Source organism: Zeugodacus cucurbitae, chromosome 3 (genome assembly GCF_028554725.1).
Source record: "Zeugodacus cucurbitae isolate PBARC_wt_2022May chromosome 3, idZeuCucr1.2, whole genome shotgun sequence".
Taxonomy (NCBI): domain Eukaryota; kingdom Metazoa; phylum Arthropoda; class Insecta; order Diptera; family Tephritidae; genus Zeugodacus; species Zeugodacus cucurbitae.
The window spans coordinates 77960693-77982417 of NC_071668.1; the positions used below are offsets into that span (position 1 = coordinate 77960693).

The 21725-nt window shown below is 36.9% G+C and overlaps 1 protein-coding gene and 2 non-coding genes across 4 annotated transcripts in view; all 3 read left to right on the top strand.

Annotated features, from left to right (window-relative positions):
• LOC105211468 (centaurin-gamma-1A) overlaps window positions 1-21725 on the top strand; it is a 210530-nt gene that overhangs the window by 69415 nt on the left and 119390 nt on the right. The gene's annotated exons all lie outside the window — the stretch shown is intronic.
• Trnak-uuu (transfer RNA lysine (anticodon UUU)) lies at window positions 257-329 on the top strand. The gene has a single exon. It is a non-coding gene; the product is annotated as a tRNA-Lys (tRNA).
• Trnal-caa (transfer RNA leucine (anticodon CAA)) lies at window positions 9422-9541 on the top strand. The gene is made up of 2 exons: window positions 9422-9459; window positions 9497-9541. It is a non-coding gene; the product is annotated as a tRNA-Leu (tRNA).

The window sequence follows — 21725 nt, forward strand, 5'->3', positions numbered from 1 at the left end:
TTTTTAAATGAAAGCTTTGTGGCTCACGTGAAAGCTCTTAAGCTAATGCCTCATTTACCAGCAGTGCGCCCATAAATTCACTCTATTTAGAAATGTATTAAATTTTGTGTAAATTTTTTAAATAGTTTGATTCTAGTTAGAATCTCTTTCCCCAACAAGAAAATCAAATCAGAAATTATCATTGTGTGTGTACTCGTTTCACACAGCAATCAGCCGCATGCTCTGTTATGATCACTTTGCCAACGAATGAATATGTGCCCGGGTAGCTCAGTCGGTAGAGCATTGGACTTTTAATCCAAGGGTCCAGGGTTCAAGTCCCTGCTCGGGCGATATAAATTTTTTATTAAATATTTTTTTATTTGAAATAAAACATTTTTCGTTTTCAAAATAAAAAAATATTAGTGAATAATTTAACATTATTTTCTGTTTGAAACACTTGCAACTAACTGGAACATAGTCATCGCCTGCAGTAATTGCTTTGAAACGCTTAGAAATACAAAGTACAAATTGCTGCTGAGTGCTCTGCTTTGGCAAGTGGAGCAGCGCTAAACAACAACAACACCTAAGTTGTTGGCAAATAAGCATTTCGCACCAGACAATCGTTCGTGTCCCACATTAATCATGCCACAGAGCGTAGCTGTGCTGACGTTTTTGACATTTGCTTATTCGCCGTTGTTATTATTGTAACAATTTTCCAACGCTTCATGTTTATTATGCCTACTGCAATATCTCGGGTATTTCTTTATTTTTTATTTATGGCAGAGGCCTGTTGTTTTCAAGCGCTTATTTGCTATTTTTAACTCAGTCAGTTGAATGTGCTGGTAAGTGTTGTTGCTTTTAGTGTGGGCAATATGCGCATAAATTGTTTATTATTGCGAGCAAATGACGTGTGGCGAGTAGTGTTTGTTATAACTGTAAATATGTGCATATTCATTTTTTTATTTAAAAAATAATTATTTTGAAATTATTTTTTTTTATTATTTACTGGTGAGTAGCTCTAACTTAAAGCGCTAAAAATGCTAAAATAGAGATAACATAAAATTATAAAATAATAAAATTCATAAATTATTACTTCATAATAAGAAAAAAATTGTTCAAGATAAAAGCAAAATAATATGAACGCAAACCGCAACAAATGAATATATGGCAAATGAAACTGAATTAATTACTTTAACTAACAACAAATAATGCTTCATTTACATATATGTTTGTATGTATGTATGTATACGAAACATTCCAGTTGCGCTCCAATGATTCACCACATAGCCAACAACGCGGAACGGTATCTGAAAAATGCGTTTGGTTACACATCCAAGAGTAGCGCTCCAAACTGTTACGCACATCAGTGTGGCGGTCTAACAAATCAACAAGCTTCATACCCCGAGCTGTGTATTTTTATGATATTCAAGCTTTAATTTACAAAAAAAAATTTTAATATGCGATTTCCAAATAACTTCAGTAAGGAATAACCGACAGTCAGCATATATCTACTTATTTATAAATATGTATATATATGTATATTGTATGTATGTATGTACATATGTACCCACATATAACTCTGCTACTGAAAATAAGTTACTTTTTGCTATGTTTTTTGCTCAAATTTGTTATTATTTGTTATCTAAGCTCATCTTTGTGCCCGTTCGCCTATCGCAACATCAACACTACCTGCCCACCCTCCCTTCACCTCTCCCCTAATGTATTCTTCTATTTTTAGTTTAATAAATTTTATCGCATTTTTTTCGCAAACGCGTTCATTGACACCTGAATGGGCGCACGCAAAACTAGCAAAACGACACAGAAGATCACAATGCGCAGTTATATACGAGGCTTTCAGAGTCATTCGTAGGCACACATGTTGAGAGATACATATTGGTGTCTGTCTCAATGTATCTGGCTGCTGCCTACTGCCTGCTTGTCTGGCGAGCTCTTCTCCGTTATTTATTTATCTACTCTGTAACATTCGCGGTGGCCAGCTGTTTGGTTTCACTGGCCTTTTATTATTCGTTGACTGAGTGGCCAATTGCTTAGCGATTTTTCATTTTATATGTTGTTTACTATTATTTTGATTTTTTTTTCACATCTCAATTTTCCCACTTCCTACCACACGAGCATTTTCAAGTTTTTCTCCGTTTGATATTATTTTTCCATTTGCGCTTTTTTTTCTTTTTTGTATTGGTCTTCCGTTCATTTGCGGTCTGTTGCATATCTGCGGTTTCATTGCCGTTTTAATGCTCATAACTAACTTTTCAATTTGTGCCAAAACGTGTAGCTGACAGATTGAGGCAAGACTTTTATTATTTGAATTATATGTGCATATCATTCCATATAATTGTGGGCCACATACGAGTATTAATACGAGATTGTGGTCATGTGCTCAGTGACCGAGTATGATTAGCAGAATTTTTTTTAGGTTTTCAGCAAAACTGTAAATTCGTATTCACGGCATTGTCGGTTGAGTGAAATGGGTCAAGCCGATATCAATGGTAAATCGAGATGTACGTTTGTACATTCTTCTTCTTTTATTGTGAACCCTCTGAGTTTGATATCCAATATTCGTTTAATAATTTGTATTTGTGCTGTATGACGGCATGTTTCGAGAGCTTTCGGTTCGTCAAGCTTTAGAGATTGACATACCGAACAAGCTGGCCAAATAACCTGACAGCATTAGATCCTCCCTGTACAGGCTCATTTTCAAAAAATCGATTTTTTTCGATAAACTGGAAATAGGAACTATTTTATGCGTGTACTGACGAGAAGAAAAAAGCTTGACAAAATTATAGCTAATATAATGGAGCGGGCCAGAGTGCGTTTTGTAAAGAGTACCTCATTTTAAACGCGATTATCTCGAAACTTTTTTTTAGAAAAGTGATCGTGTTGTAACTCAGAAATTTATTGGCCGATTTGTTTCAAATTTTGTGAGGACTTTCTCTACATTACTATTGGAAGGATTAACCAAAAATCAGAAAAGATATTGCGTGCTCAATACATACCTTTTTGGTGTCAGAAATGTAATAAAATTGCTCTTAATTCTGACTTCTTTTTCAAACACTTATTTCATATTGATTTTTTTTTTATTTTATAATACAATCTGAAATAAGTCTCCCTTTTGAGTACCCGATTTCCTTTACAAAGTCACTTTTTAACTTGTTTTTAAATAATTAATCTTCTAAGCCTTTATGTGCTCAGAATGTTAATAATCCGCCGTAATATGGCTTTCTAGAATACAGACTTTTCTATGCCGAAGTAGCAGCTTAATTAAACTTTTGTTAGCACAGCTTTACTGCTTCTGTTATTAAAATTTCAAAATGCTCAAATCACGCACACACATCCTTCAAGCTCATATATGCATCGTTTCTTACATATATTCTCGTGTAAAAGTTTCTTTCCGCATAAACTCCTTAAGTACTGACACTTTACGGACTTCAACGGCCACTTAGACTACCTAATCTCTGTCGCTATTTGGCTTCCCAAGCAGCTACTCTCGGCAAAAGTTTGCACGCACCAGCTGTGAGCAGCAGCCGGCAGACGCACAACTCATGCTGCCACTCGCTCGCAACGGTTAACCAGTAACATTTTCCGCATTTCCACGCGCTGCAAGCAAAACTTTGCGACATCGCCTGAATAACATTTTATTTTTATCACTTCACGCGGGTATGTGTGTGTGGTGGTGCGGTGCGGTGCGTGCGCTTTCGCTTGTAACTGTAATTTTATTAATTTAACATTGTGCACGTTGCGGCGACATAATTCAAGACAATCTGCTGTCCTGTCGCAAGTGCGCCAGCAAGCAAGCGTTTACTTACATAACTCTTCGTTTGCCACTTGCAGCCTTTCCTCACCCATTCTCCTCGCAGCGTCGCGTTTGCTCATAAACTTTTGCGTTATTTTCAGCGTTGCTTGAGCGCGCTTACTCACCTGTCACATCCTGTGCCGGAAGTACCGTAACTTTTTCATGATTTCCTTATGCTCACCTGAAAACTCTCGCTTTCTGCGCTTCTTCACAGTGTTCTTCCGCAAGGGATGTCGTCCGTTTACTAGCCGCCCACCCTAACACCGTTGTCGCCTTTAGTTTCTCGTTTTGTTTTTGCCTCGAGGATATTGACTGCTGCAAATAAAGTTTGTAAGTTGAAACTTTCGTCGCTGTTTGCCGTAAAATTTTCCATATCAAGCTTTATTAAATAATGTTGGCTGGAAATGCCACGGCAGATGGTAGCGCTTGATATGAGAGATTATTACTTGCGCCTTCACTATTACTTTTGCCAGTGTATATTTTGCCTGATTTGGTTACTTTTCTCGAACTGAAACCGCTTGTTATTTAAGAAAAGAATAAAAAACCGCTTGCTTATTAAAGAAAAAATATTTCAAAAAGATTCAGGAAATGCTATCAGCTGCAAAAAATATAAAGATTTTTTTATTGTTAGAAATTTATTTTGTATTATTCCACCCTACGGCTGAGTACCATAAACCCTTTAAAAGCTCTGTCAAACTCCAAAATTCGCAATGCCTTCATCAGCGCCCGAATTCGGTATGGTCTATTAACTGGTGGGAGAGCGGCGCATTGGCACCACTGCCAAAAACCAATTGCAACATCCGATTTTATGGCACTTTAAATTGCCGTTCTCACATTTCTTTTAACAGTTGAATTGAGTTTTACGATTTGAGAGCGATTCCAGCGCACAGGGAGAACCCTCGCACTAGTATTAGCGCTGCTTAAATTGTTAAATTACCATGTAAGCTAACTGGTAAGTACACAAGCGATTATCCTTGCCACACATGCTACACGTACCATAATGGCTTCACTAACAACAACAGAAAACAACAACACATAATATTCGTGACACAACCGAGGCTGCTTGTACTGGTTTCATTTAGTGGATCCTTGAAGTGTGTGGTTGCTGTTGTTGTTGTTACTGTTGTACAGTGGTTGTTGTGACATCATAGTGTCACTCTCCTGTGCGCAAATTCAAACACATCATTTGTTAGTGGCATGTATGTGGTTCGCAAACTAATACTTGCACAATATGATACATGCATAAACACACACACACCATCAAACGGCGAGCGAAATGAAGAGCAAGGCTAGCACGAAAGTATCGTGTAATCATGTACAAGTGCATGGAATAAAATGCAAAGAAACAAAAAAAAAAACGGCGAAGAGTCCTCAAAACACAAAAAGGATATCAAGCACTTGTAAGCAGGCGGCCCAAATGTAAAAGGAAAAAAATAAAAAAAAAGGTTGAAAAAGGTTATGAACAGAAAAGCAGGCGGATAAGCGGCGTGGAATGTGTGCAAAATCGAAACATTTGTGCCACTTGGCTGAGTACTCAGGCACATGTTCACACAGCCCAACGCACACCATGCCGCAGCAATATTAAATGAAGCAACTCCCTGAACTCGCAGAAATGCGAACGGTACTGGAGCGTAAGGAGTGCCACTTCTATGGTTGGCGCCGCCGTCCGCCTCTATGGATGTAGGCTAACATTCAAATACATCGACACAACACTGTGCGGGGTTTTAGGTGGCATCCGCAGCGGAGGCGTTCCTCTGGCGGCCTTTCGTGTGGTTCATGTAACCCGTTTGCATTTTATATTTTTTACACGCAACTCAATGCCACCCTGCATATTTGAGTATGCATACTGCTTGTGCACACTGTAAATATTTGCTTTAAATATTTATTCGGTTCTTTGTCGTTTACGGTTGAATGCATTTATTGTGTGGTCACGTGACTGCTGTTGTTGAGGTGTTGTTGGAGTGCATGAAAAGCGCTGGGAGTCACACAACGAAAATTAATTTTAACTGGTTTACAAAGCGTTTTAGGTCTCTTCAAAATTAAATTAGAACCTTAAAAGCAAAGTTAAATGTTTTAGTTTAACTTTAGGGGAAAGCTTTAAAGCTTTAGGAGTACCATATATTCATTCTACGGTTAATGAACGTTCAAAGTATATTCTTCTTCGAAAGAATTTATAGTTTTTTGTATCAAAAATATGTCTTCAGTCATGTCGAATACCTCAGTTATGGCAAAGTGTTCCATACGTTCGTTGTTTTTTGATTCTGAAAACTGAATTTGATTAAAAAACTTCTACGATAAAAACGATTACAAAAATGTTATTCAAAATATTGGCCGTCGCTAGCTACTACTTTCGACCATCCTTCTGGCAGCATTCGTATTCCGTGACGAAAGAACTCCTCAGCTTTCGAATCGATCCAAGTATCAATCCAATTTTTGACTTCTTCATAAGAACTGAAGTGCTCGTTAGCTAGACCGTGTGGCATCGATTGGCTTTAGCAACCAATTCAGCATCTTCGAAAATCTTCTCCCTTCCACCACCATGCCGGTCTTCGACTTCATAATCACCATTCTTAAAACGTTGAAACCATTCGCGACATGTTCTTTCACTTAGGACAGCCTCATCGTACGTATCTGAAAGCATTCGATGAGCCTCAGCCGCACGTTTCTTGGAATTAAAAAAGAAAAGCAAAATTTCCCGCAAACGTCGAGAATTCGACTCAAAAAGTGACATTTTCAGTTGGGAATAAGTTTGGGATGCAAACAGATCTCTAGAAATATTTTGTTGGGTTAATGTTGACACAAATGTCCAAGATCGATATAAAAAAATCGATTTAATCGACCAGTGCTTGACCCTAGGGACATCTATTGGAAAACGGCGGAAGCAAAGTTGTAGACTTAATATTATCTGTTGTATTCCTTTATTTACTCAGGAATTTGATTGCAGCTTGAATCTTCATTTCCCACTTGGTTGATCATTCCGTCCAATTTACCCATATATTTATCAAGATTTCTATGTTTAATGAGTTGAGCAATAGTAAAATATAGTACTGCTTTGCCGATCCAAAGTCCTGAGGGGCCACAGACACTGAGTTGTTTCAGTATTTGTTAAAGCTCACTTTTACTCCAGCCAGAAATCCATGTTCCTGCTTTGGAATGCGCACATATCAAATAATTATTAATCTTCTACTTCATTGCGCACACTATCCTGATGCAATTTTTAACATTTACGCCAGATTATATAGATAAATATATGCATGTATGAGCTTTGCAATTTACGTAAGTGAGTGTCTCGGTCCTTGGGCCATGCAACTGCTATCTGAGCTGCTAATCTTTCATTTCGTCTACAAACGTCCACTTGACTAATTGTCATTTTCTTAATTACTAAGTAAACTTTGCCACTGCAGAGGCAAACAGCCAATAGCAGTCTGCCCGAACAAGCCCACCTCCCGAACAATGCATAATTCCTAGGTTGGTTTGTTTGTTTGTTAGCTCATCCATTAAGCCACTACCGCCCATAATTTGAAGCTCATTTGGCATACAGTGCAACGGTTAGAGTTAGTAGCACCAGCTAACGGTGTACGACCAAGTGCTCTGCGGTAATGAACTATTTTCATTGTAATAAAACGTTTTGTGCCATGCCTTATCATCAGCCTGGCATCAGACACAGTGCGGCAGTTCGATTATCAGCCAACGCCGATTTGCCGACTTAAACTAATTGCTACGGTAATACAATGTAACCAAGGCTCTTTGAGGCGGAAAAGCATCTTAATATAATATGTGAGTTGTTGAAAACAATGTGCTCGAAGTCTATTATGAAATAGTAGCTCAAGTATATATCTCTGCCGACTCACAAACATGAACTGAGCAACCTCATACGGTATTTGTTGCTGTTATTAACTAACCAACTTATTACTTCGTTTTCCATTTCAACGACATAGGCTTAGCAGACTGCTTCGCCTAGTCTTCTCTGACTTGAGCTTAAAGTACCGCATCATCGAAACTGTTCTGAACAATGCTGCTGACAAGTGTTGCAGGCGATTACTTCACTCTCAGCCACACATGGTTTATTGTTATTAATTTTGCCGCCAACGCAATCTGATTGGCAATTCAGTATTGTTTTAGCAGACAATGTTGCTTTTAGTGGATGAGTGTTGACTTTGAGTTTCGAAAATCCATCCATTGTTTATATATTTCAGTAGTTTCTGCCACATTTGTTGCGTCTTCTCCATCAATAATGTGTGAATAAAGAAAAAAGTTAATTCATTTGTGTAACCAATCCTTTCCACAAAACTAAATTGCAAACTTTGACGTTATATCAGTAAAGGTCATCTATAATCGTATCCAACTGTTCTCTTAATTCTACAATTAATATTCCACAAGTTCCCGACTATTTTATCGGTTTAAATTTTATAAACGATACAGATCTTCACCTAGCCGTCCGTGTTTCTTGTTGTAATATCGCTCCCTGAGTTATATTACAGACCATCGAGATCTTCCACAGTCTTCATTAGAAAAATGTTCAACTCCGTTTCAAACTGTGACACTCACATTTTCTGCCACTTACAGCTATTTACGCAACGTTGTGTAATTAATTTGAGCTTGTCGACAACTCGTATAAACAACTGATAAAGTTGTAGGCATTTGGGGCGCGTCTTTCAGCGATGTTGCAACGGCAAATGCAGCAGCTCCACTTGCAATGAACCTCTCCGAAACACATTACTACGCTCGTTTTAAATTGTTTTACGGCTCAACAAGGCGCTTGCCCTCATTTCACTCATCATTTACCAGACAGCATTGTATCGCAGCGACTGCTGTAGCTACTGTCTTGCTGCTGCTGCCGCTTCTTCTTGTCATCTTTTATTGTGTGCAATTTTCTTAATTGCATGTGGGTTTCGTTAGATATTCATTTCATTACGAGAAATTCATTGCTTTCGAGCAATATATGTTTGTGCATACAGACAAAGGCATTGGTATGGATGCTGCCAGCTGTGATTAGATAAGCGGCTCAAAAGCTTTACGATAATTGATTAGTGTAATTGCTAGAAATTGTGATCAAATGCGGCGTGTAGTGCTGCGAAGCCATTGAAGTGTAAGTTTAGGCAATAAATTTCCATATCGTAAATTTAGGCAGTTAAGCTGAGATACATGCATACATAAATAATTTACGTTAATCCAAAGTTGTTGAAATTCACCTAAAGGCAAACATAATTTATCTATAAAATAATGAATATGAAAGCTCATAATGATAATTTATAACCAAATATACATATAAACAAATAAATTGACAAATTTACGATTAGTATACTCATATTTTAATGCGTACAAACACTCACAAAAGTCATAAGTAATTGCTCATAGTAATCCACTCAGATCATTCAATTACTTATGGCTATCTATGTTCGTATTTATATATGGCTCGGTTTATAAATAAATCGTTTGTTAGAATATTTTGCTTCGATCAGTAGTTTGTCGTTGTAATTCTCTTCCCACTTTGCTTTCTATTGTTCGTTCTCTCGCTCTTTTTCTCTCTGAGTAAGTACTCAATTTTTATCGCCACTGTTCTCACTCTCTTAGCACATTAGAAGCGAGTATTCACTATCGGTTGGCTCATTGGTTGTGTGTGAATAACATGTCAGGATGGCCGAGCGGTCTAAGGCGCCAGACTCAAGTGAATAAACTTGCTCGCAATGCGAGTTATACGGAGCGTTCTGGTCCTCTCTGAGGGCGTGGGTTCGAATCCCACTTCTGACAAGAATTTTTTTGCTTTTTTTTAATTTTTATTTTTATTAATTAAATAAAATTATATATTTACACACTAGATTATATTATTAATACATTTTATGCAAGTATTTTTGAAATATTAAAAAAAAAAAATTTCATGCAAAATTTCAATTAACAGTAGGCATCGGATTTTTATCTTTAAATGGAAGTCGTTAATCATAAAATGAAGCTTAAATGCAAACAATTACTAAATGGAGAGAATTTCAACGCAAATATGTATTCATTTATATGCATATTCATTAATGAAATGTTTGTGAATCATCGCACAAAAAGTGCAATCCACACGCCTACTTTATATTAAATAAAAACTCAATCAATTCTGTACGTTCGCCCCTTTAGGCTGTGGTCCATCGAGCCAATAAATTCGTTGTAACAACATAACATATGCCCATACCGCTTTTTCACTTGGCTGTCGCAATAAAACATTATTAAAAACCCATCAGCGATGACAAATTTTTTCAGCTGCAGCCGGGCAAGCTATCTGGCAAGGGCTGGCGACAAATTCATGCGGAATGAAATTGTTCGAATACTTTTTGCTGGTCGCCTTTCCAACGGTGCGGAAAATCAGAAGCGCGGCAATTCGACCGCCAACCAAAAGAATATTTATTGAATTTAATAAAACATCAACAAACGACAAATAAATACACTCTGTGGCCACAGTCGGTAATTTCCAGTATACACAATGTAGTCACTTTTTTAATTTGTTATGACAGAAGGTGGCTTGGAATTATTTATAAGTAAATTTTATTACCTTATTGTACTTTTATCAGATAATCATTTAACACTGATATCAGCTATATTAAATAATATTTTATTTCAAAGTTTTTATAAGTAAATTGGCTCAGAATTATCAATAAAATATTTTTTATTAAAAATTGTAAAGAATGTGAGTTAGGTTAAACCCTATGAATTATTATTAATTGTACTACTAAAGACAGTCATTTTGGAAAGAATAAAACTATTACAGTTGGATCTCATTTCCCTGCATTAATCATCAATCTGCTAAGGCTCTTTCTATACCCACCGGTTCATCTGGATGACTGAAGGTGTGGTATCCAAGGTCTTTTAGACTTGATCTTGCAATGACGAGTCATTCTAAATTGAATCTTCGACATCGTTTTATCTCGGCTTCATCGAAGCTACTTCTACAACTTCGATCGATCGATTGAGTATCGATGAACAAGTTTACAAATAAAACCCAGAACAGAAATATTTGTATTCTTTGCTCAAAATAATAGAAAACAAAAAAATGTTTAGTGCTTTGATTGTCATGCCAAAAAGCAGTTGTTTTCAAAAGAGATTTCCTGCCTAAGTAAAAATTCAACAAAAGACTTTGTTATGAAAGACAGACGAGCATTATACTACAAGTTGTAGAAGATCACACAAAGCTTCTACAGATGTTTTATGTCAACTAAAGCATATTTGCATACCAAAAACTACAAACAGAGAATTTGTATGCACATAAAATTTGAATATACCAAAAATACACACAACTAATATTGACAATTTAAGCTGCTAAAAATTGTTAAAATGCCTAGTGAGGCATGAAAAAAGAAAAAAATATATATTTGTAGTATAAAAGAGGTAAAAATATAAAAAGTGCTAAGTGGCAGGTAAATTCTTATTTTAATTATACCCTGAACAGGGTATATTAAGCTTGTCACGAAGTTTGTAACACCCAGAAGGAAGCGTCGGAGGCCCTATAAAGTGTATATATAAATGATCAGTATGCTGAACTGAGTCGATTTAGCCATGTCTGTCTGTCTGTCTGTATATATACGAACTAGTCCTTCAGTTTTTAAGATATCGTTTTGAAATTTTTTATCTTCAAGAAGCTGCTCATTTGTCGGAACTGCCTATATCGGACCACTATATCATATAGCTGCCATACAAACTGAATGATCGGAATCAAGGGTTTGTATAGAAAACTTCCGCATTTTACTACATATCTTCACGAAATTTGGTGTGAGTTATTGTTCATAGAAATAATTTAATCTCCGTAAAAATTGTTCAGATCGGTTCACTATAGCATATAGCTGCCATACAAACCGAACGATCGGAATCAATGGCTTGTATGGAAAATTTTTCGCATTTGACGTGGTATCTTCACGAAATTTGACATGGATTACTGCTTAAGCTAATAATATAATCTCCGAAGAAATTATTCAGATCGGTTAACTATATAACCTTAATGTTTCTAGAAAACAACCCGGCTAAAAAGAATTAGTAAAATGTTTTCGTTTTTTTACTTACTTTTTCTTATACGTCTTTAGATTTGCTTAAACATACATAGTTACTAAAGGAAATGCATCTGTGAAGGGTATATTAGCTTCGGTAAAGCCGAAGTTAACGTTTTTTCTTGTTTTTATTTATTTTTGGATTTCTTATTTATGAAGTCATAATTTTTTTTCAAATAAAGCATTAAACTTGTTAAACCAGCTTTTAAAAGATTTTTTTTTACTAAATAACTTTTTATAATTTGTATTGTATTGAAACTAAAATGCGTAAAAGCCGCAACGCAGTAGAATTTGTCAACGCGCATTGATGAATTAAGTCATAGCGGTGTTGTTGTTTTTGATACGGGGACAAGTTACCAAAACCGGCTGGGCCGTTCACAGCAATTGGCGTGTGTCCAAATTTGGTGCTGATCAGTGAATGGCGATTTCAAGCAGTAAATTACTGACTGTCTGACTGCTTGCAGGTCGGCTTGTATGAATACATATGTCGAGTTGTGTGGGCGAGCGGTGGGGAGCGGCATGTGACGTATGTTCGTGTGCGACATGACAGCCAATATGGCGACACGCGGTCGCTTGTCAATGAACTTGAATACTTGAATTGCTGTTTGCACGAGTTTTTCTTAAAAAAAACGAGCAAAGTGAGCGATTGAAATGGGTATGAGCTGTGGCATATCGTCAAATTAACATAGTTATAGTCAAACTCAAACTTATTTGCATAATATTATGCAGCTTTAATAAACGATTTGTTTATTTAAAGCTGAAAGTCAACAAAGAAGAGCTAACATGTCTTATTGATGTCTGTTTTAAACTGTCAAGATTTTTTTTGAAATTTTTTATTTGATTTTCAATTGAATCGTTTGCCATTGTTAGCATTTTTCTTCTGATTTTTGACAGCATTCCCATTCAATGCGCTTGTTAACACCTTAATCAGTCGTCTGTATGTCAAAGTCAGGCGCAAAAGCCCATATTAGATTATACAATGACATGAGAAGGCAAAAAATCGCTGCTAAACCGGTTTACTGAAACACTGCTGTTGTTGTTGTTTTATTGAAAAAATTCTTTATAAGCGCTAAATAATAAAACGAAATGAATCACTGCCGTTTGCCATTGATGAAGCTGATTTAAGTTCAATTACCTGTTGCACAGCACAGCAAGCAGAGACAAGTTATTTGCATACGAAATTAAGCGCGACAGAAGTGGGCCAAGCATAATATTTTTTTGTCCCACAACTGCAAGTTCGTTAACATATAACCCCTGTTTGAATTTATGTTTACTTATATATTAATTTATTCCGAAAAACAAGTCAGCGTTAATTTTGAAACATATTTGAGTTAGAATTTATTAGTATTAATTTTCTAGCTACACTTGTTTTGTTCCACTCGTAATTTAACACCTTTAAGTTATTGCACGCCATTCCACAAATTGTCTTCAATGAGAATTATGTCTCTAACAACCATTCCGTTTACGAGCATTTTATTAACTTTCCAACACTTTAACAATGCCACGCACACACGCTCGCAACAAATGAATTCATGCGTAATGTTGCACCTTTATTGTAGTAAGTTCAAAGCTTTTATTGTCCTTAATTGCCCATCATATTTCTGTCTAACTTCCTGTCGCTGCGTCCGCGGTGTGTCCAACCATATCAGCCACTGTCCTTTGCTTTAACAAGCTTTCATTGCCAGTTGCCAACTAAAACCACACTCATCACAGCATTTGTATTGCCATGAAAGGCGCCACAAACACACACACACAATGCAACAATGATATGCCCTCCCCGGCAAACCACCCCCCGCGCGTTAACCCAGCGACTCTCTAGAGCCATTCAAACAAACGAGCCTTATTATTATCCATGTCCTTTACACCGTTACGTCAAGCACAATGCCGCAAAAACGTAAAGCCAACAGGACAGTGGTTGCGTGCGCCATTGCGGCAGGAGACGAGCGGCCGGTGGCGTGATTATTCAGGTTGGATATCTGTCTGTTTTTGCAATGTCGACGTTGACAACAGCAAGCTTTCCTGTTTCCGTTGCGCCAATTCAACTCATTTAAACGCGGCCATTCGCCATTTCTTTGTCCCGCCGTCTCATTCTATCCATTTTGCCTTATGTTTGCTACTCTCATTTATCCAACTGGCCGGCTCCTTACACGTGATAATGACAATGTGCTCCCATTATATGTATTATGTTACTTATATCTTCGTAAATATTCTCTGCCTTCTATGAAGAAGTCTAAATGTCACAGAAGGCGGAGTGGATTTCGCCCTCTGACTGTGAATGCAGCTTGAAAGCATCATTGTGCTGCTGGTAAGACTTACTAAGTCATGTCAGTCAGTTTGTCATTTGTGTGTCAGTTTATTGTAGCTATCATATTCATTTTCTACATTTTATTCTATTCATATCTTGGTTTATATAACACTAAAATGAATGGCAGTTTTGTTTGCTTTGGTCTTGTTGATGAAAGGCCACTACGAAAGGCAGCCAGTTAAATCCTTTTCACATCCGTTACTTCTAGAGCTTGCAGAAAGCAATGTGTTCATTGTGTCTATTTTGTTGCTTATTCTTTTCATTGTAACCTTAGCTTCTTACAGTTAAATATTACTTTATACTACAGCTTCTACTGCCTCACCAGTGATCGCAGAGTATGACAAAGCTCTAAGCGTTTGATGAAAGCTTTTTTAATGCTTCCATTTTCCATTTTTGTGATTTAGAGCATTCGGTTCGGCTTTTGTTGAGGTGATATAGCGGTTTCTCGATGATATTGGCATTGGTTGGTGGGTATTACTATTTCATTAGCTTTCATTATTTTGAGTGATTTCGTATTCCTTAGCTAAAAAAAATAACTGGTGATGAACTTGAAAGAGAAAACTAACGAAATGAGATTTGAGGCGGTTTTTTCATTATATGAAATCAACTTCAATGAAAGTTGTAGAACACGGATCCCTTGGATCTATCACAATAAAGATTTCAACAAGTATTTTTATAAAGTTCGGGCTCATAAACAGAGATCTACACAGATTTATCTTTTCTTCATTATGAGCACAGAAAATTTTACACCAATTTCTCATCTACGAAGTTGCTAGTGTGACGTCACAAATGTTTTATGTTCTATCAAGTGGCATAATCCTTTCGGAAATTGTTCGGCTAACTATTTTTCAGTTACTTTAGTTAGTCTTATGGTACACTCAGCCATTTAAATATCACATTTTCCGCTTAATATACACAAAGAACCACATTTTATGGGTATTCCTACGCAAGTAATCATATAAGCTCCACAAAATTTTATGTATACTTTGAAAATTTAATCATCTTAAGAAGTTACTAACCTCATATGCACACATTTTGCATGAGTCTTACATTCAAGTTTGTTTTAAAACTTAGAAATCGCTGCGCTCGAGGATATAGCATTTCATTATCGTATGGCTTTAGTTGGCGCACAAAAGTATGCAGTGGCTAAGAGATTTAATTCCACGGCGTCGAGTTTGCAACTGCAACTTGTTGGCTAAATATGCAGGCACATGCAGACACTCATACATATGTATATTCCAATAATGTGCCTTCATATTTAAGCTATGCTTGACATCTAAAATATTTCCTCTTCTCTTTGCTTTTGCTAAGCTTTCTCTTTTGTATAGCCAGTCATTATCACTTTGAAATCACCATTCTACCACTTAAGAAGCTTTTCTACACTTACGAGTACAACAAAAACAACTTACATGCATTTGTATGTGTTCATATGTGTGTGTGCTCTACAACCTTAACCTTCTCTGGTGGCCAAAGCGAATTTTCAAGTTCGCTCTAATATCGCTTCTCACATGCTTGTATATGTATGTCTGTCTGTAAGCCATCGTATTTATGAGTTCCCCCATTATACTCAGAAGGGTTTTTGTAACTTTTGTCGTTACTTTTTAAGCAGTTTATTGCCACTTGACTTTTTATTCCAGCTCGTACTTTATTTCTGCACTGACACTCATATTTCAACTTACATGGTTGCATTCCACACACAGCCACATGGCTTGTGTCTGTGACATAATAGTAAATAGAGAAGTCGTCACCCGCTACACATACTTGTAGTTGTTGTTGCTTCCTTTGCTGTACCGCAAAGCGCTGGTTAAGTGTTCAAGCTGACGTATAATGGCTGCCACACTTGAATATGAGGAATTCACATATATAATATGTGTATTATTCCTATGTGGGTTCATACTCAGCACTTTAGTATTATTATTTATATAAATTTTATTTTAATCCAATTATTGTGTTGACAAGTTTGCGACATCACATTTTCATATGATTTAAATAATATGCGTTGTGTTATGCTTTGGAGTGTGTGTGGCGGTAAAGAGTGCTTTGTAACGAAGTAGAATCAGAAAATTGTGGGGAATCTTACTACTAATCATGTTGTCACTTCTAGTCTTCATTGTAATTTTTCACATAAATTTTGTGAATACATTCAAGATCAAGAGCTGATGGGCTCAGCTCTCATTCAATGACATAATATCATTGGAAAATTAGCACATATTCAAACAGATCAATTGAGCTGTTATGGACTTTTCGCACTGACAAGTTTCATCAGCTGATTGCTATTTTATCAATAACCACAACCAAATTTCCAAAGTGGACCCGTAGTGTAACTACATTCCAGTTTCAACTCGATTTGTATTCGATTAAAAATTAATGTAGTCAAATAAAAATTTGCTTTTGTATGGTAAATCGATCTAAATCAACGCATTAATCGAGCAAAACCCGGTTAATTGATCAATTAACACCTGTGCGAAAAGGCTATTAATTGACTCACCGACATTGGTGTTCAGACATACTCAATTTAAATCATAAAATTAGTGTTTAACATCATATATTCGAAACTTAAGATGACCAAATGTATTTTATAACAAATTGCTGTAAATTAAATACTAATTGAACCATTTTAAAGTACATTGAGAACAATTAAAGGTTGACTTGGGAAAATTCTCTTAATTTACTTAATTTTCTTAAATACTAATTGATCCATTTTAAGGTATATTGAGAACAATTAAGAGTAATTTGGGAAAATTCTCTTAATTTACTTAATTAGGAGTTCATTTGAATACTCATTCGCATTAAGATTTTGATTACTTAACCTCATTCTTTAATTGCTGATCTGTATAAGTCCTTATTTTCTCATTCTCCTTATGTTCATAATTAAATATTATGTTAATTGCTTCTCTCTTCTCATTTCAGGTATGTTCGAATTGCTATTTATTTGCCGCATTATTTACTTCTGTGTGAAAACACCGTTGGTAAGCGTTATTAATTTAAATTTTCATAGACATAGAATGCCATGTTAAAATAAATGATTGTCATATATTATCGGTGTAAAAATTCTTAAACTTCTGACAACACTGCACTCATACATATACACAACAGCGTACTTCAGCGGAGCCAAAGGAATTCCACAATTTTTAAGTAGCCCATTAATAAAATCCACACATTCATTTCGCCAACGGTAATGTTTCATTTGTCATTTATGCGACGCATAAATTTCGGCTTAACGGATTTTTAAAAGGATCCCTTGGACCCACATACACACACATCTACACTCGTAAGAATGTATGCTCGCAGAGACAAGCGCTTCAGTCAGTACTCCACCAGGGGTATTTATAGTGAGACGGGCGCACACGCAAAAAATTGTGGAATCAGCAATTGTTATAAATAAATTTATGCTGCTGCGTGCAAAAACTGAAATTTATGACTCAAACCGCGTACGTGTGTGCCGCATACAAATTTTCTAAAATTACTCTTTTATGCCGAGCATTAGACCAAATGACTGTGTAAATGTTATTGTTGTAAATGTTTTTGTTGCAGCGGAATGCAGTGGGTGTTAAGTGTAAGAAGCAGAAGAAGCAGTTGTAGTCACGTGATGTGGCGTAGCTAAGTTTAAATTATTAAGCGATAAATGTGTGGGCAATTACCACTGAGTAATGGCGCAAATATTTAATTGCGAGTAAATAACGATTTAGAAATGTTTATTTATACATGAGTTGCCCGAGACATGAGACGAATTGCAGGGGAATTACTTATTTTGCGGTTGTATGTTTGTAGATAAAGTGGGAAATAGCAGAAGTACATAAATGCAATTGCTATATTTATTTTACCACAAGCCACAGTAAATTGAGTCTTGAAAAAAATCATTCGAGAAGAAATTAAAAATAATTACCAGTTCAAAGAAATGTAATTCTAATTTAAATTTATTGATATGTTAAATTGTTAAGGCACTTAATTATAAAAAAAAACATAGAATTTATTTAACCCTTATTTTATTGGTAAATTTGATTTACCCCCCAGTTATAACCAATTAAATTTACAATTATGCCTTTAAACGCCAGTTTGTTCTTTGGTTTATTCTTTAAAGTTTTTTTTTAATTTATTGCTATCATCTTCCTCTATCTTAATACAATCACATTTTCGCCATAAGCGGCAATTCAAATTGCATTTTCATCCCCTGAGCCTTAGGCGTACGGGCGCAACACTTAATTGCCTACTCATGCAAGGCAACCGGGATACCGAAAGATTTCTGCGCGCTCAGCAACCGTGCATAATCCCGGTCATATTTCTTTCCGGTATCTTCGCGAGTGTCTTTGCGATTTCCTTCTTAATGCCGGCGTGCGTTGCGCTTTCCGGGCAACCAATAAGGGAATGGAAATCTTACCCGACTCACTTTAAGCATTTAATAGCAATTTTGGTTTATTTTTATTGCGCTTGCTTTTGCTGCGTTCCTTCATAAAACAACAACAACAAGGCTCGTGAAATATTTTCAATTTCCTGTCTGTCTTGCGCTTTCGTTTTTGCTGTCGTTGTTGTTTTATTTCCTTTGCCGCGCCGCTTCCGTTTCCGCTAATCAAGAATTCAATTCAATTGAATTGTATGGCATAAATTCAGGCGCTTTCGCTTGGTCAACCGAATCGAGCGCGCGCACTTTACGCCTATTTGTCATCTCAGCCGACCATGGACGATGGCCATGCAACGCCAGCATTTAAAACAAAGCGTAAATGAAGCGCATGGAATTGCATAAAAGAATCATCACTCGAGAAAATCAATAAGACTCGTTTTATTTTTATACTCCCCCAGGCATTCGCCTTTGTCCTTGGTGTGTCTGATTACTAATAGCTACGCATTTCTATTTTTACGCGCAAGCAGTCATCCAGCCATCAATGAAAGGGGAGTGAAGTACAAGGGAGCGGGGGTTGAAAATGTTTCAGTAAATCACATACAAACCCCAATACATTTAGACCATCATTTGAGCTGACACTGCTCACCACTCAACAGCCACTTCGCCTCCCCGGCAGTCGCTGTCATCATCGGCCCTCCACTGTCCGTCAATTGACTGGTAGCATTTGGCGCAATCGTAACGGTGAATCTCTGGTGAACGTAGCGAGTTTGAGTCCATGATTTGCTGTATCTACTTGTAAATGCTACCGGAACGCAATTAAATTGCAAAGTTGGCAAATTGGGCTATCCTGAACGCACTTCACTGCCACATTACGTCCATTCTGTATATATCCGCCACCACTGGCGCTTCCATTCCACTTTACAATGAGCATGTATACAGTGTGTGTCTGTGGGTAAATGTGAGATGCCTGCTCGTACCTGTCGTTGACAGTTGGTTTTTGGAATTGCCGGCTATTTATGTTATTGCCGCATTGTTGTTGCCATTTTATTTGCATACCATAAAACGGGTCGGCTTTTGTGCCTAAGTACGGCACTTAATGACCTTTGATGGGCGTGGTTTTGTGAGTTGTAAATAAAATTTATGGCTAGAATATGTTGAGCAGTTGAGGATAAGGATGATTGGTAGACTACAAATTTTAAAGCTGATATGAGCGATATTAACGCAGCGAATTTAAAGCAGTCGAAATTCGGCGGAATCTGAAATTTTGTTTTCACTGCTTGATGGGTTTACCTCAAAAGCAGTCCACGTTTTTTCGGATAATATTTTTTAAAGAGTTTAGCAATATTATGAAGCTTAGATTCACCAGTGACCAAGCTCTCTTTCTTCTCTGAAGTTTAATACCCTTTTTCTCAGAACTTAGATCATATATGACCTAAGGATCAGGTTTTACTACTCGGATCTCGTCTCCCATATGCTTAAAACTCGACAAATTATATTTTAAGAGAATTATTATAGAAATGATCTTCTTCTCCTCATAACTAAAAACGATAGTATTCTTTGTTATGACTTTAGATTGAGAAGGACGTGAAGCTCAACGAAAATTTTCAAAAACCCAATCCAATGTATAAATTAGCAATGGAATTAAAAGCTTACTTATCAATCCAATATTTATGCTTTTCAACTGTCTCGAATTTCCCGAAATCTGATTGCATTAAAAGCATTTGCGCTTAAAGTACGCAGAATTGATATTCATGGCCTTACAACACCACTCCAGTTAGTTACGTCCATTGAGAATTGTATTGTTGCTTGGCTGCCACCTGATTGCCCAGCGGTTTGAGCTTCTCGCTACAGCCGAGGAGCTACTCGAATTTACAGAATTTACACGAATTGCGCAACCGTTGAACACTCTGCCTAAAACACAATCGCATCAATCACTTTAGAGTATCAGAAAACACAGCAACAAGAACAAGTTGAAAAAGGGCGCAGCAAAAAGCTGCCTCCTGAGACGGAGAAGCAGTTACAACAGTTACTTCGTTTTGCTCCTATAATTCGTAGGAGTCTCTACGCCCTCCCCACACGCCATAAATGAAGGAAGGATCTGTTACAGAAAGGGTGCGCCATTGTATGTTGGAAAATTTTTCAGACACACTCGAGTGCTGCAGCGCCATTGTATTGTTGTTAGCAGTATATTCATACGATTACAACAACAATTACAATAACAGACCATAACATTGACAATCTGCAGCTGTAGTGTGTAATGGCAGAAAGCTTAACTGCTGCGACAGGATGTCATTTGTGGCAAAAAGTGTATCGAACAATCATTGGCAACTTACGAAGCAAAGTGGAAAAAGAAGAAGCAGAAAATTTGTAGCCAGCTTGAGAGTAGCAACACAATGGTTCCTTACTCAGACTTGGTATATTGGCAAGGAGCTAGGTTAGTTTATACTGGTGTGAATTGCCATGACAGCTGAGCATTTTTGTTGTGCTTTTGCCGCTCCACTCCACTCCAACATATCCTACGTACGTGTTGCTCATATCCTCGTAACAATATAATATGCTGCTCGTACAAGCTGGTGGCTGTTGTGGCAATTTGCATTAACACGTTACGTTCACAGTAACTACACTGTAGACGACTGAATAGACTGCCGAGGACACTATGGGCCACCGGTTGCCAGGATATGCAGCACACAAGCAATGGTGGTTTCGTGCTGCCACAGGTGCGGCAAACGCTTTTCTTGTAATCCAACACTTGGACAATGAATGCAAATCAGTTGGTATTTCATATGATTTTAATACGAGTTCTCAACTACATGGCAAATTTAAATTTATACACGAGCAGCACACTCCTTGGCAGGAGCTACACATCTGCCATGCCAAGCACCTCTCTAGTGAAAGTAATGAATTTATATGGCTTTGTTGTTGCAACAAGCCATGCATTTGCGGCATTTTTCGACATTTTTCGACAAATTTCGTATTTTCCTTGCATGCGGAATTTCAGCAAATAAAATTTAATGGGATTAAATAATTTTCGATCAATTATGTGAGAACATATAGTAAGGAAGAAGAGAGTAATGAACAGCAGCACGAAATTAAAATCCTCTTTAGACATACATAAGTCTTTAAATTAGAATTTGTAAGAGTGTATAGAAGGAGCTCCTGGAAGTACATGGAAACATATAATATATGTCTATATATTTGATATGGAGGTACAGGGAGTGCCATGTTTATTTTCTGCTGTGAACGAAACTTGCGAAGTGTATTTATCTGAGAAAA